The sequence below is a fragment of the Lynx canadensis genome, chromosome D4 (assembly GCF_007474595.2).
Source record: "Lynx canadensis isolate LIC74 chromosome D4, mLynCan4.pri.v2, whole genome shotgun sequence".
NCBI classification, from domain to species: Eukaryota; Metazoa; Chordata; class Mammalia; order Carnivora; family Felidae; genus Lynx; species Lynx canadensis.
In genome coordinates this window covers 85,580,111-85,593,693 of record NC_044315.2, presented here as the reverse complement: position 1 = coordinate 85,593,693, position 13,583 = coordinate 85,580,111, and the positions used below count along the sequence as shown (strand labels likewise).

General features: G+C 47.7%; 1 protein-coding gene across 6 annotated transcripts in view; it reads right to left on the bottom strand.

The window, feature by feature from the left end:
* The window catches only part of RALGPS1 (Ral GEF with PH domain and SH3 binding motif 1), a 275,362-nt gene that overhangs the window by 243,532 nt on the left and 18,247 nt on the right, over positions 1-13,583 (bottom strand). For all 6 annotated transcript variants that reach the window (XM_030293121.1, XM_030293123.1, XM_030293126.1 and 3 more), the window contains exon 2: positions 8,511-8,589. The gene's annotated coding sequence lies outside the window, so the exon portion shown is untranslated. The remainder of the gene's footprint in view (positions 1-8,510; positions 8,590-13,583) is intronic.

Genomic DNA, 13,583 nt, shown 5'->3' with positions numbered 1-13,583 from the left:
GGATGCGACAGACAAATAGTTATGGACAGAGAAAGATGGCCACAAATTCAGGACACAGCCACCCTTATTATTTCATTCAGCAAGTATTTCCTGAAAGTCTAGTCTGGATCAGGTACTGTTCCAGGTGCTGGGCACAGAGCAGTGAAGGAAAAGCCAGAAATCCCCCAGTACCTGCTGGTGGAGGAGGCAGACGATACAGCACGCAGGGAAAAGTGTACGGAGAGTCAGCTGTGGTAAGAGAGGAAAAAGGTAAAGCAGGGCGGGGGCGGCCAGGCAGAGGGGAAGGGGGGGTTGCAATCTTCAATGGCGAGGGCTGAGAAGTGCTTTCACTGAGAAAGTGACATCTGGACATGCTTTCCAATACGTATGCACACGTGTGGGCGCACACACGTACATAAAGACACGACTGTTACTACCGTCACCTGCGAAAGGTGTCAGTGCATAGCACTTTTACTTTCTACGTTTTGTACTTTCAGTACTTTTGTACTTTCAGTATTGCTCCGTTTCTTTCCAAGTAGGTGATAAAACGAGGCTGTGAGCAACACGGCATCTGGGGAGAAACCCGAAAGTGAACTTCCACAGACGTGCACTTGGAGCACGGCTCACGGCCAGGTAGTCCGGACGCAGGAGGGTGGGGTCGGGCGCCTGGTGCTCTGGCACCACCTGGTGGCCATTTCCAGCCGAGCAATGTCCTCCCCGGCCCATCAAGGAAGTCCGTCCGCAAGGCGCACAATTGTAGCAACCCCACCTGCCCCGTGGACAGGGACTGGGGAGAAAATGGGTGGCACAGATACAGTCTGGTTTGTTGGGTGGCAGGGTCAAGGCAGGATTTATTCAGCTTGGATTTTCAGAGTTTTTACAACGTTCCATTGTAACTACAAGGGCGCAGTCCTTTACGAATGTACTCGAGGGCAGAAGTGGAGAGAGGTGGGTTGGGGGGCACAGATCCATAAAACCAGGCCCTCTGCGTATGTGTCCCCCAAAAGGTTGGGGAATTTGTGGTGACAAACTCAGGTCACACAGCCTGTGGAAGAGGACGGGTCTTCCCCAGTGAGAGTGCCTAAGAGTCTGGCTGGGCTCAGGAGCCACGTAGCTGCTCTCCGTGATTAATCACTAACTAACTGAGCATGGGCACAGGCCACTAAGCCAGCACCTCCTCACCAAAGCCCAGAGGAGACTGAGGTACAAGTCCCGGGTGACAGGGCAGTGATGCTAATCACACCAAGGACTCTTCCTGGGACACTGGTCCCTTCTCCGTCCTCTGGTCCTCGGTCTGGGTCGAGAGCCCCTCCTCTGTGCGCCCTCCACTAACCTGCCACAGCACCTGTCACCCTGACGGGGAACTGCCGTCATCCCTGAGCATGTGCCTGCTGGGCCACGAGCTCTGTACCCATCTCGTTCGCCACCAGGGACGGCACCTATAAGCGCGACACCCTGTGTCTGAATGCAGCTCTCCACCTACCACCAGCATGGCAGGGGGCAAGGGCCTCTCTAAGCTCCACTTCCCCCTCTGTGCCCCAGCTTGTGCAGCACTCGCCTGAGTGCTCCGTGTGCGTGAGGTCCCTGAGCTGAGGCCACCTCTGTGGGTAAGTGCTGACGGCAGTGCGCGGCACAGGGCAGATTCTCCAACGGTTATTTTAGCCTCAGTCCCCAGCACAGAACCCAGCAGTCGGCTGTGTTCTCAATAAAAATGGATGAATTACTCCCCCAGCCTACTGTGGAAGGGAAGGGGCAAGGTCAGAGCAAGGCTGTGATGCTTGAGCCACCCCAACAGCACCCCCAAGCCATCTGGTTCTGCTGCCCCCCAAAAAGGCTCAAGGACTGCACAAAAGGACTTGAAGGAGACAAGGCCCTCCCGCAGGTACAAACACCCCCGCAGGGTGGGGCGGGGAGAAGTGGTGCAAATACCGGGGCTAATGCCTGAGGCAGGAGGGGCCGGGGGAGCACAGCAACATTCGGGGCTCAGGCAGGACCCAGGTGGAAGTTACCTCCCAGCAGCCGCCTCAACTAAGAACAGGTGAAACTTGCCTTAACAATCCCTCCAGCCCAGATCCCTCCCAGGCTCCCTACAGACTGATCTTAAAAGCCCAGCCAGCCCATGTGAACATCACATGGCCCATGTGACCATCACATCCTAGCCTTGCTGTCCTTGCTTCCTGTGCACTCCTTCCCCCACCCCACCCACCGATTCCTTGCATTCAAACCCACTCCCAAGTGGTCAGGGCTGTGGTCCTCACAGGGGAAGGAAAGAGGGGGCTTAGAGGTACCACAGGCCCCGCCTATGGGGAAGCATGTTCTGTGCTGGGAGTTGCAGTCCCTCTGCCAGCCCTGTGGAGGCGGCTTCCAGCCAAGGAAGGAGAGATGCGCAAACAGGTGCCAAAATGCTGCCCGAGGTCACCAGCGGCCACGCCTGCCCTGCTGTCTCTCACTGGGGCCGTGAGGCCATCCTCCCTCCTCTCCTCTCCAGTCTTAATCTAGATGTTACTTCCTCCAGGAACCCTTCTGGGACCCCCTCTGTTATGTCCTTCTCCCACTGGCTTTTAGAGCACCCAGCCTTCTCCTCCATGGCACCTGCCACAGTTGTCCTGCATCTGGGTTCGTCTTCCTCCCCAGACCGCCACAGCTCTGGCACACAGCACTCGGCTGTCTCTCCAAGACATCCAGTAAGAGGGTCACGCGAGCCGTGTCAGGAGCTGGCCCGAGGCTTCCACGGCTCACAAACCCTTTCCTGAGCAACCTTTGTGCTGCTGTCAACGTAAGTTTAGGTTCCGGAACTAGATGCTCGGAAGTCACAAAGTGTCACATGTTCCAACGGATGGCCTTCATCTTACAGAAAGGAAAACTCAAGTCTCCTTGCTTAAACAGTCACATTTATAAAGACAATCTCAAAGGAAATGACAGAAAGGAAGGTTCAGTTACAGTTACTGGGATATTTCTTGATATTTAATTATTTATAGATTCTACCTCATTGGACTTCCAGTTTAAACTGCAAAAGCCACAGGTCCCTGTGGCTCTAAGGCAAATCCAGTAAGATGTACAAATAAAACTCATCAACCCACCCTTCCCCCGCCACCCTCCCCCTTCCACACTCCAGAGGTAATCACAGCAAGCAGCAAGGTGTATGCCTCCAAGCATTTCCGCTAAGCCGCATAAATACACATAACCAAGCGGGACTCATACCAGAAACCAAGGCCATACCCTCAAGCGCCTGCAGGGCCCAGGCAGATGAGGCCACCGGTGAAGACGCAGGTATAACAGGAGCAGGACACACGGGGCCTGTGGCTAACTACACCACTTAGGGCTTTCCATTTGGAACATTTGTAAAGCTCTGAACTGGCCACACAAAGCAACCAAGGGGGAGATTAGACAGTGCTCTTTGGGCCGGGTAGCAGAGTGGATAGAAGTTCAGATTTTGGAGCCCTGGTCGCAGCCTTGGGCCTAGCATCTATTGGTTGGGTGACCTTAAGAAAGATATTTAGGGGCGCCTGGGTGGCGCAGTCGGTTAAGCGTCCGACTTCAGCCAGGTCACGATCTCGCGGTCCGTGAGTTCGAGCCCCGCGTCGGGCTCTGGGCAGATGGCTCAGAGCCTGGAGCCTGTTTCCGATTCTGTGTCTCCCTCTCTCTCTGCCCCTCCCCCGTTCATGCTCTGTCTCTCTCTGTCCCAAAAATAAATAAACGTTGAAAAAAAAAAATTTAAAAAAGAAAGATATTTAGTCTCAGGGCACCTGGGTGGCTCAGTCGGTTAAGCGTCCGACTTCGGCTCAGGTCATGCTCTTGTGGTTTGTGGGTTCGAGCCCCATGTTGGGCTCTGTGCTGACAGCTCAGAGCCTGGAGCCTGCTTCGGATTCTGTGTCTCCCTCTCTCTCTGCCCCTCCCCTGCTCACACGCTGTCTCTTGTCTCTTGTCTCTCAGAAGTGAATATTTTAAAAAATAATCTTAAAAAAAAAGATACTTAGTCTTTCTGTGCTTCAATTTCCTCCTCTAAATATAGGTGATCTAATACTGCCTACCTTGTGAGTTCACTGTGAGAGGAGAGTAAGCTCACTGTGTAAAGCACTTAACACAGTGCCCAGCACAGGGTTATCTGCCACCACAGGCCACCAGTTTGCAACCCCTACTGGAGACGTTATTATGCAATTTATCTTTTAAACCCACCAGACTGTGGCCTTCTCCCATGTCGGAACAGAGAAAGCCGGCTCCTTTGTAATAAACGCCTAATCCATCGCTGCCTTTTTGCCACTCCAAAAATTAGAAAGTATCTAATACACTTTAACGTGTAAAGTTAACGTGTAATACACACGTTAAAGTGTATTAGATACTTTCAGATTATGTTCCCCACGAGTTAGAACAGTTCATACTCCCTACCAGCAATGTCATAGAGGACCCACTTCCCCACTCACTTGCTAACACTGGTTTTATTGTAACTTTTTGCTAATTAAAAAGGTAAAAAAAGAAAACTATTGTTTTAATTTGTATTCATTCTGCTACTGATTATCGTTTGAGGCAGAGATCTCAACTTCTTTTTTTCTCCCTTTCTTCTTTAGAATGAGAACTCCTGTTTTTAGCTAAGCCCACCCTGTGCTCCCTTGTAGCTCAATGTGGCTAAGCTCTACTCATTGAGGTATAAATGTTAGTGCCGTGTGAGACCTTTAAGAAAGGTCTGAAAGGGTCACTATGAAATTGTGACTCATAATAAGAAATATGTATTTGGTCTTTATCCCCCTTGCTCGTGTACAGAGATCCTAAAATGCTTGGAATTTTCTAGGTGATGAGAGCAATTAAAAAAAAAAAGTATCTTTTGTTATGTTAAAAAAAAAAGAAATGTCTGAAAGGGCGCGGGCACACCCTTCTTCCCCTTGTCTCCTTCAGGCTTTTGGAATGCAGATGTAATGACTGGAGCTCAAGCAGCCATTATGAATCAGGAGGCAATCTGCTATAGATGGAAGAGCTGCAAGACCTAAGGAACCTGGGTCTAGGATGACACTGATTCCACCATACCAACCGTACACTGCCTACCTCTTCACTTTTTCATGAGATGAAAACATATAAACCCTTATCGTTCAAGCCATTTTATGCAGGGGTTATCTACTGTATGCAACCAAATCTAGCCCTAATACACCTTCTCATCCCCAAAAGTCAAAACTGAACCTGTATTTCTCCTTCCTTAAGACAGATAAAAACAAAGCCTCTATGTTTCGTTTCCTCTGTGTTTATTTTAGTGTCCTAAACATGGAACACTTATTTCTTCACTCTTTCATCCCTTCTCCCAACCTTAGGTTTTGCAAAGGTGGTTTAAAATTTTTGTTTTCAGCCTATTATGTTTTGCCATACAGCAGTTCTCCTCTATCTTAAAAACTGTTAATAAGTTAACACAATAAAAACTCCGATGCACAGCAGCAGTAGTCACTGAGATAAGCCATAGGCACTGACAGGTGCCCTGCTCTGCTCTGCTCTGCTCCCTGCATTCTTCCTCTATCCCATCATCTCTGCCCTGCTTTCACTGTCCTTCCACTGGACAGTTTTACAAGGCATTTTCTCAGCTGCACTTCATAGATACTGTATGTTTTATGCCCTCACATGTTTGAATCGCCTTTCTTTTGCAATAAACCGTGAGTGGCATTGTGGCTGGGCACACAGAGGACTGCAGCCCCTCTCCCTTGAACAGTCTGCAGACAAGTCCATTGCCTTCCAGCCTCCAGCACTGTATATGGGAAGCCTAATGAGAGTCTAATTCTCTTTCCTTTAAAATCCTGCTCCTTCTTCTTACAAGAGATTTTTCTCTTTCTTCTTGGAGTTTAAGAATTTTACTACAAAATAGGTTAAGTGTTAGCCTTAGTATGAACTGGATGAATCCACTGAATCTGAAGAATCACATCTTTCTTCAGGTCACCGCTATTTCCCTCTAATGCTTTTCTATTACTCCTCCATCTATTCCTTTTTCTCCTTCTGGAACTTCTATTACCCCCATGCCAGGTCTCCTGGATAAGGCCTCTAAGTGTCTCACATTTTAATTCATGATTTCCATTTCTTTTTATTATTGTTCTGGGTTGTGAGGCATTTCTTCTGTGTGACTTTCCAAACCACTAATTTCAACTCTTCTATTGATCCTTGAATTCAAAATACATGTTTTTTTAGTTCCAGAAAGCCTCTGGTACACTCCAATCTCACCCCTTTGGGAGTTCCTTCTTTGTGAATTAAAGTTCTTAAGCGTCCTCTCCATTCATCCTGCCTCAAAGGAGCCACTGCTCCAAGTGTGAAGCTTGGCCTTCCCTCCTTTCTATGGCCAAGTCTCTAAAAATGTGCTGTCACTTGCCATTGCCTGTTGAAGGATACAGGTTCTCACATTCCCCGTTCATGGCAGACTGCTTGAGCCTCTGTGGCAGCAGAAGCCCGAAGCCCTGGACGACCTGACAGCCTCTGTTCAAGAGGGCTCAAGGGAAATGAGCTGGTGAAGTGTGACCTTCCTGCTGAGAGGTGGTGGTGGGGGGTGGGGGGCAGATGCTCTGCCCTTCGGTCCCCACCCTGGTGATGACAGGAGAGAGGAGTCCTCGCACCTGCACAGACTGGGGGCAATTCTGCCCAGATTCTCCGCAGACAGCAAGTGGGCAACCACCATCCCTCTCCAGGAATCCAGTTCTGTTTTCTTTTTTAAGTCTTTTTTTAAACATTTTCAAAAGTTTATTTCTTTTTTAGTAATTTCTACACCCACCATGGGACTCGAACTCACAACCCTGAGATCAAGAGTTGCATGCTCTTCCAACTTGAGCCAGCCAGGTGCCTCATCCAGTTCTAATCAGACCCAAAAGCACAGACAGTGGAGGGAGACAGGTTCCATTTCTAGAACAAGACTGACCTAGAGTCCAATCTCAACTCTGCCACTAACTTGCTTTGCGACCTCAGGGAGATTACTTCCCTCTGAGTCTGTTTTGTCTTGTGCTCCTGCCCATCCTCCAGCAGCTGTCTCCAGCATCCTCCTCGGGGAACCAATCCCACCAGTAGGTAAGTTTCCGGGAAAGAGCTTCTTCTAAGCACTATATGAATTACTTGTATTGTAGTTAATTGTGGAACATGAAGGAAGACTGAAGCCCTGGTAGGAAAACATCAGAAACTCCGTCTTCTGCCTCTTTTGTGATAATGGGTTGACAGAAGGGTAAGGCTACTAGAAGAATCTGAAAAATATCGTAATCCTTCAGCTTTTGACATTTTTGTGATTTCTCCTACCTATACAGAATCTCTTAACATTCTTTTAGGCAGACACTCTCTGCTTCTCCCCCTTTTATTCTTTTATGTTGTCTCAAGACCCGAGAACCATGGCCACAAAGCAGATGGGTATGGAGAGCCATAAGAGAGTCCAAGTTGGTTTTAGTCTGGTAGTATTTACTGAGCACCTACCGTATATAAGGCACTGCATGGGATACAATAATGGGCAAGACACAACCCCTGCCTGCCTTAAAAGAGCTTAAAGTCTAGAGGCGCCTGGGTGGCTCAGCCTGTTAAGTGTCCAGCTTTGGCTCAGGTCATCATCTCAAGGTTTGTGGGTTCAAGCCCCGTGTGAGGCTCTCTGCTGTCAGCATGGAGCCTGCTTTGGATCCTCTGTCTCCCTCTCTCTCTGCCCCCCCCCCGCCCCGCTCTTGTGTATGCACACACTCCCTCTCTCTCTCTCTCAAAAATAAATAAAGACTTCTTAAAAAAAGAGTTTAAAGTCTGGTAAAGGAGGTAAGGTAGGAGGTACAGGGTACATCAAAAAAAGCACGATGTGATGCAGAATGCAGGCAGGGCCACGAGGAAGTTAAAATATGTGCCATGAGGGTTTAAAAGGAAGGAGAGCCCCCAGCAGCTGGGGGCACACAGATAGGGCTCACAGAATCTTAGGGAGCAAGAATGGGGGCGGGGGGAGGGGAAGAGGGTGGCAGGGCACTAACCACCAGAGTGCGGTCTCTTGAAGACAATGACCACGTCTTATTTGTCTTCATATGCCTTCACCCTTCCTCCCACGGCCAAGCCACTCACACAAGAGCTGGCCTTTCTGATGAAGGGTCTGGGGCCAGGGTAGCTGAACTGGAAAGAGAGAGGAGAAGAGTCCGTGTGGAAGTACAGGGACAGACTGAGGCTGAGAGAAAGGAAGTCATCCCAGGTACTGGGGAGTCAGACACAGAACATCCAGCTTCTCACCACTGGAGGCAAAAAGGTAACAGCATAACAAGGGAGCAACAAGAGGTTCTGCACAAGGAGGTAGAGAAAAGAAAAGCCCTTGATGTAAGAACCAACAGAGAAAACCTCAGAGTTTAATCTGGAGAGAAGGAACCTCTGCATGCATGGCTCACGGAGGATGTCTGATGTCCCAAAAGCCACCCTGCAGCTCCTCAGCCCCACAGACCCCACTTGGCATGAGGTTTCCTCTGACCACACCACCACCCAGATCACCTGCACCAGCGTGCACCTTTCTGTGCCTGTATATTACGGCCCTGCTCAAGAGAGCACATCTGACTACGGTCCATAAGCCAACTTACCAGGAATACATGTGGGGCTTCATAATCCCAGGCCAACAGGATATACCATCCCAGCACGTCTCTTTCCAAACAGTAGCCGCTGTAAAAGTAGGAGGAATAACTACATTTACAACCACGTTCCATATGGTAAGACTTGTTTTTCAAAGCTCAGCAAGGTCAGACCAACTACAGTGCTGTAAGATATGATTTCAGCCTGTTCTTTGAAATGTCAGTTTTTCCCGCAGGTCAATATTTTATATCACCATTAGCCTACCAGGTAGCAAAGCCTGTCCCAAATGCATCAAAATCAACTTAAACTTCTTAAACTTCTCCTTTCCTGTCATGCTTCGGATACATGCTGTGTTAAGTATGCAAGGGTTTGCCCGGAGGAATCACCCCCAAAGAAAAGCATCGACTCTATGGGAACGTGCATTCTGGCAGGCCCAAAGCACCAGCCATGGCCTCGGGCACTACCCAGCAGGAAGGGGACTCGGGAGTACCCAGACACAAACACCCCTGCCCTCTGAGCACACTGCTGTTGAAAAGAGTGTGCATACAAGGGAGGGAGCGGCCAGCATGTCCCGACACAGAGACGGCCTCTTGGCAGCCCGCTGGCACAGACAAGCATCCTGCATAGGGTGCCTGCAAAGGCCCCCGTCACTGGTTTCTGTCCTCCACAGCACCCCCCCCTCCCACCTCACTCCACACCCAGGAGGGCGACCGCACCACCTCCTTCACTGAGGAGAGTTGACTTCAGCGCCCTTGGGTCCCTCCCTTAGCCTAAATGTTTCTGTATCTTCTCCTGGTCCTCTGCTCCCACCTCTGAGAAAGAGGCGATTGCCAGAGATCCAGGGCCAACCACTGGCCTGGGCTCGGGGCTAAGACACCTCTCCCTGGCAACCCCAATCTCTTCACTCTCTTGGTCTTACCCTCTACCTGAGAACACCTGCAGTCCTCCCCAGTCTTCAAAAGAACTCTGACCCTTGAACTCCAGGCTGCTTCCCATCAGACACCCCAACTTCCTCAGTACCGCACCCTCTCACTACCACTCGCCTGGAAACACTCTACCTGACGAGTGGGGCTGCTCCCTCCCAGGCCACCAAGACCTCCCAACTGCAGAGACTAGTGACCTCAGGTTCTCCCACCTCTTGGTTCACTAGTCCCTCTTTCTGGAAACTCAGCTTTCGGCCCCTAATAACGACTTTATGGCTCTGTCTCCTCCCATCCCGTTAGCCTCCCTAGCCTCCTCTGCTGGCTCCTTTCTTCTGCTGACCCCTTCCTTTTGTCCTCTCACCTTTCAGAGCTTCCCCTCAGCCCCTCCTCCTGGCGATCTGGCGTCTGCCTCCCTCTCCAGCCCACCACCACCCTGCTATGTCTCACGCTTCATGCTCCAGCAACAGGGAAACCAACCCAAACACAGACACCCACTGAACTGCTGGAGGCCCACCCACTGGCTTACCTGGTTCCCACCTGCTTCCAGCAGCCAGGCTGCGCTCCGGCGGCCCCCTTGCTACCACCCTGAGCCACACAGCTCACCAAACCTTCTGATCCTTCGCTACCGACAGCGGAGAAATATTAAGCGAACACCTTTGACGTACGTATGTTTATTTGTACGTTAACTACACATTCTAACGTACCGACGTGTTATACATATTATAAAACAAACACAATGATCAAAGCAATAAAGATGAAATAAATAGGCTAAAACAATGACTTTATTTTATTCATCGACAATACAAAAAGCTTTCATTCTCATGATTAATAATAGCTTTAATAAGTGCAATGTGACTGATACGCTTCCCTTTTCTCAGTGTTTTAAGTACACTTTTTACAGATGTGCAACATACACACAGAAAAGAGCACAATTATAAGCACACAGGTTAAAGAATTCTCACGAAGTCGGTATATCCATGTAGCCAGCACCCAGAAGGAGAGACCAAACATCACCAGCACCCCCAGAAACCCACTGCACCCCCTTCTATCACTACCTACCGCCCAAGGGTAGCCATCCTCGTGGACAAGATGTCACAAAGTAAGTATCGCAATTCCTTTTAAAGATGAGAGTGAGGGGCGCCTGGGGGGCTCAGGTGATTGAGTGTCTGACTTGACTTTGGCTCAGGTCATGCTCTCCTGGTTCTTGAGATCGAGCCCTGTGTCAGGCTCCATGCTCGGTGTGGAGCCTGCTTAAGATTCTCTTTCTCTCCCTCTCCCCCTCTCCCCCACTCACACTCTCTCTCTTTCTCTCAAAGAAAAAAAAAAACTTCAAAAGATGAGGATGAGGAGACTGAAATTAAGCACCTCTCTCAAGCTCGCAAACCTAAGGTGAGTCAGAGCAGGACCCCAGGTCTTTGGACTTCAGTGTTTCAGTGTACTGTTTCTACTTGCAGAGAAATACTGTTTCCAACATAAACACCCTCACAAGAGGCTAAAACACTTAATGAAAGAACATGCTTGCGGACTGTGCCCATCCCAAAACACAACTCATGACAGAAAAGAAGAATAAAATGGTCTATTGATCCAACTTTGAGACAGACACATAGAAAGTCTGGACAAATGTACCCCAAGTGTTAAGAATAAGATAATGGCTGATAAAATCTTGCCATTTGTAACAACATGGATGGACCTAGAGGGTATTATTATGTTACGTGAAATAAGTCAGACAGAGAACAAAAATACTGTATGATTTTATATATGGAACCTTAAAACAAAACCAAAACAAAACAAAAAACAGATTCTTTTTTTATTTTTTTTTAACGTTTTTTATTTATTTTTCAGACAGAGAGAGACAGAGCATGAATGGGGGAGGGTCAGAATCCGAAGCAGGCTCCAGGCTCTGAGCTGTCGGCACAGAGCCCGACGCGGGGCTCGAACTCATGGACCGCGAGATCGTGACCTGAGCCGAAGTCGGCCGCTTAACCGACTGAGCCACCCAGGCGCCCCAAAAAACAGATTCTTAAATACAAAGAACAAACTGGTGGTTGCCAGAGCAGAGATGGGTGGGGAGATGGTGAAACAGGTGAAAGGATTAAGAGGAACAAACTTCTAGTTATAAAATAAATAAGTCTGGGGCGCCTGGGTGGCTCAGTCAGTTAAGCATCCGACTTCAGCTCAGGTCATGATCCTACAGTTTGTGAGTTCGAGCCCCTCATCGGGCTCTGTGCTGACAGCTCAAAGCCTGGAACCTGCTTTGGATTCTGTGTCTCCTTCTCTCTCTGCCCCTCCCCAACCTGTGCTCTGTCTGTCTCTCTCTCAAAAATAAATGTGAAACAAATTTTTTAATAAAAAATAAAATAAATAAATGAAAATAAATAAGTCAACACCAAAAATTAAAAGCATTTGTACAGGGGCACCTAGATGGCTCAGTTGGTTAAGTGTCTGACTCTTGGTTTCAGCTCAGGTCATGATCTCATGTTTTGTGAGTTCGAGCCCCACGTTGGGCTCTATGCTGACAGCATGGAGCCTGCTTGGGATTCTCTCTCTCCCTCCTCTCTCTGCCCCTCCCCCACTTGCTCATGCTCTTTCTCTCTCTCTCTCTCTCCCTCAAAATTAATAAACAGACTTTAAAAAATAAATAAATAAAAGCATTTGTACAGCAAAGGAAACCATCAAAAAACAAAAAGGCAACCTAGTGAATGGGAGAAGATATTTGCAAATGACATATCCAATAATAGGTTAATATGCAAAATATACAAATAATTTACACAACTCAACACCAAAAAGATGCCAAATAATCTGACTTTTAAATGGACAAGGGCTCTGAATATTTTTCTAAAGAAAATATGCAAATGGCTTACAGACACGTAAAAGATGCTCAACATCACTCATCATCAGGGAAATGCAAATCAAACCACAATGAGGTATCACCTCACACCAGTCAGAATGGCTAGCATCAAAAAGACAGGAAACGACAAGTGTCAGTGAAGATGAGGAGAAAAGGAAACCTTCGTGCACTGTTGATATGAGTATAAATTGGTGCAACCCCTGTGGAAAACAGTATGGATGTTCCTCAAACAATTAAAAATAGAACTACCCTATGATCCAGTAATTCCAGTACTGGGTAACTGCCCAAAGAAAACAAAAACACTAATTGGAAAAGATACATGCACCTGTATGTTTATTGCAGCATTATTTACAATAGTCAAGATATGGAAGCAGCCCAAGTGTCCACTGACAGAGGAGTGGATAAAGAAGATATGGTAGGCACATATACACAATGGAATATTATTCATCCATAAAAAAGAATGGGATCTTACTATCCGTGACAATATGGATGGTCCTAGAGGCTATTATGCTAAGTGAAATTAGACAGAGAAAGACAAATACCATATAATTTCGCTTCCATGAAGAACCTAAAAAACAAAACAAAAAGCCAGATTCTTAAATACAGAAAACTGGTGGTTGCCAGAGGGGAAGAGGGTGGGTGATGAGCAAAAGGGGATTAAGAGGTACAAAGTATTGTACCAGTATTAAGTCACGGAGACGAAAAATACAGCATAGGGAATACAGTCAATAATATTGTCATGGCAGTGTATTGTGACAGAAGGTAATTACATTTATCATGATGAGCACTGAATAATGCATAGAATTGTCCAGTCACAAATCACTATGTTGTACACCTGAAGCTCATATAACACTGTATGGCAACTATACTTCAACAATAAAAAAAAAAAGGGAAAACGATAAAAAGAGATGACGGCTTTTTTTTGGGGGGGGGGACATCTATCTTTATTTTCTTACTTTTCCATAATTAACATTTAATAATCAGGAAAAGAACTACTTTTTAATTGAGATATAATTTACATACCATAAAATGGACCCTTTTACACTAGAACTCAGCAGGTTTTAGCATATTCACTAAGTTGCACAGTCATCTCCACTAATTCCAGAACATTTTCATCAGCCCCAAAAGAAACCCTGTCCCATTAGCACGCACTCCTGTGCCCCATCTCCCTGGTGGCCACCAATCTACTTTCTGTGTCTATGGGTTTGCTTCTTCTAGACATTTCATAAGAACAGAATCATGCAGTATGTGGCCTTTGGTGTCTGGTTTCTCTCACTTAGAATGTTTTCGAGGTTCATCCATGTTGTACCAAG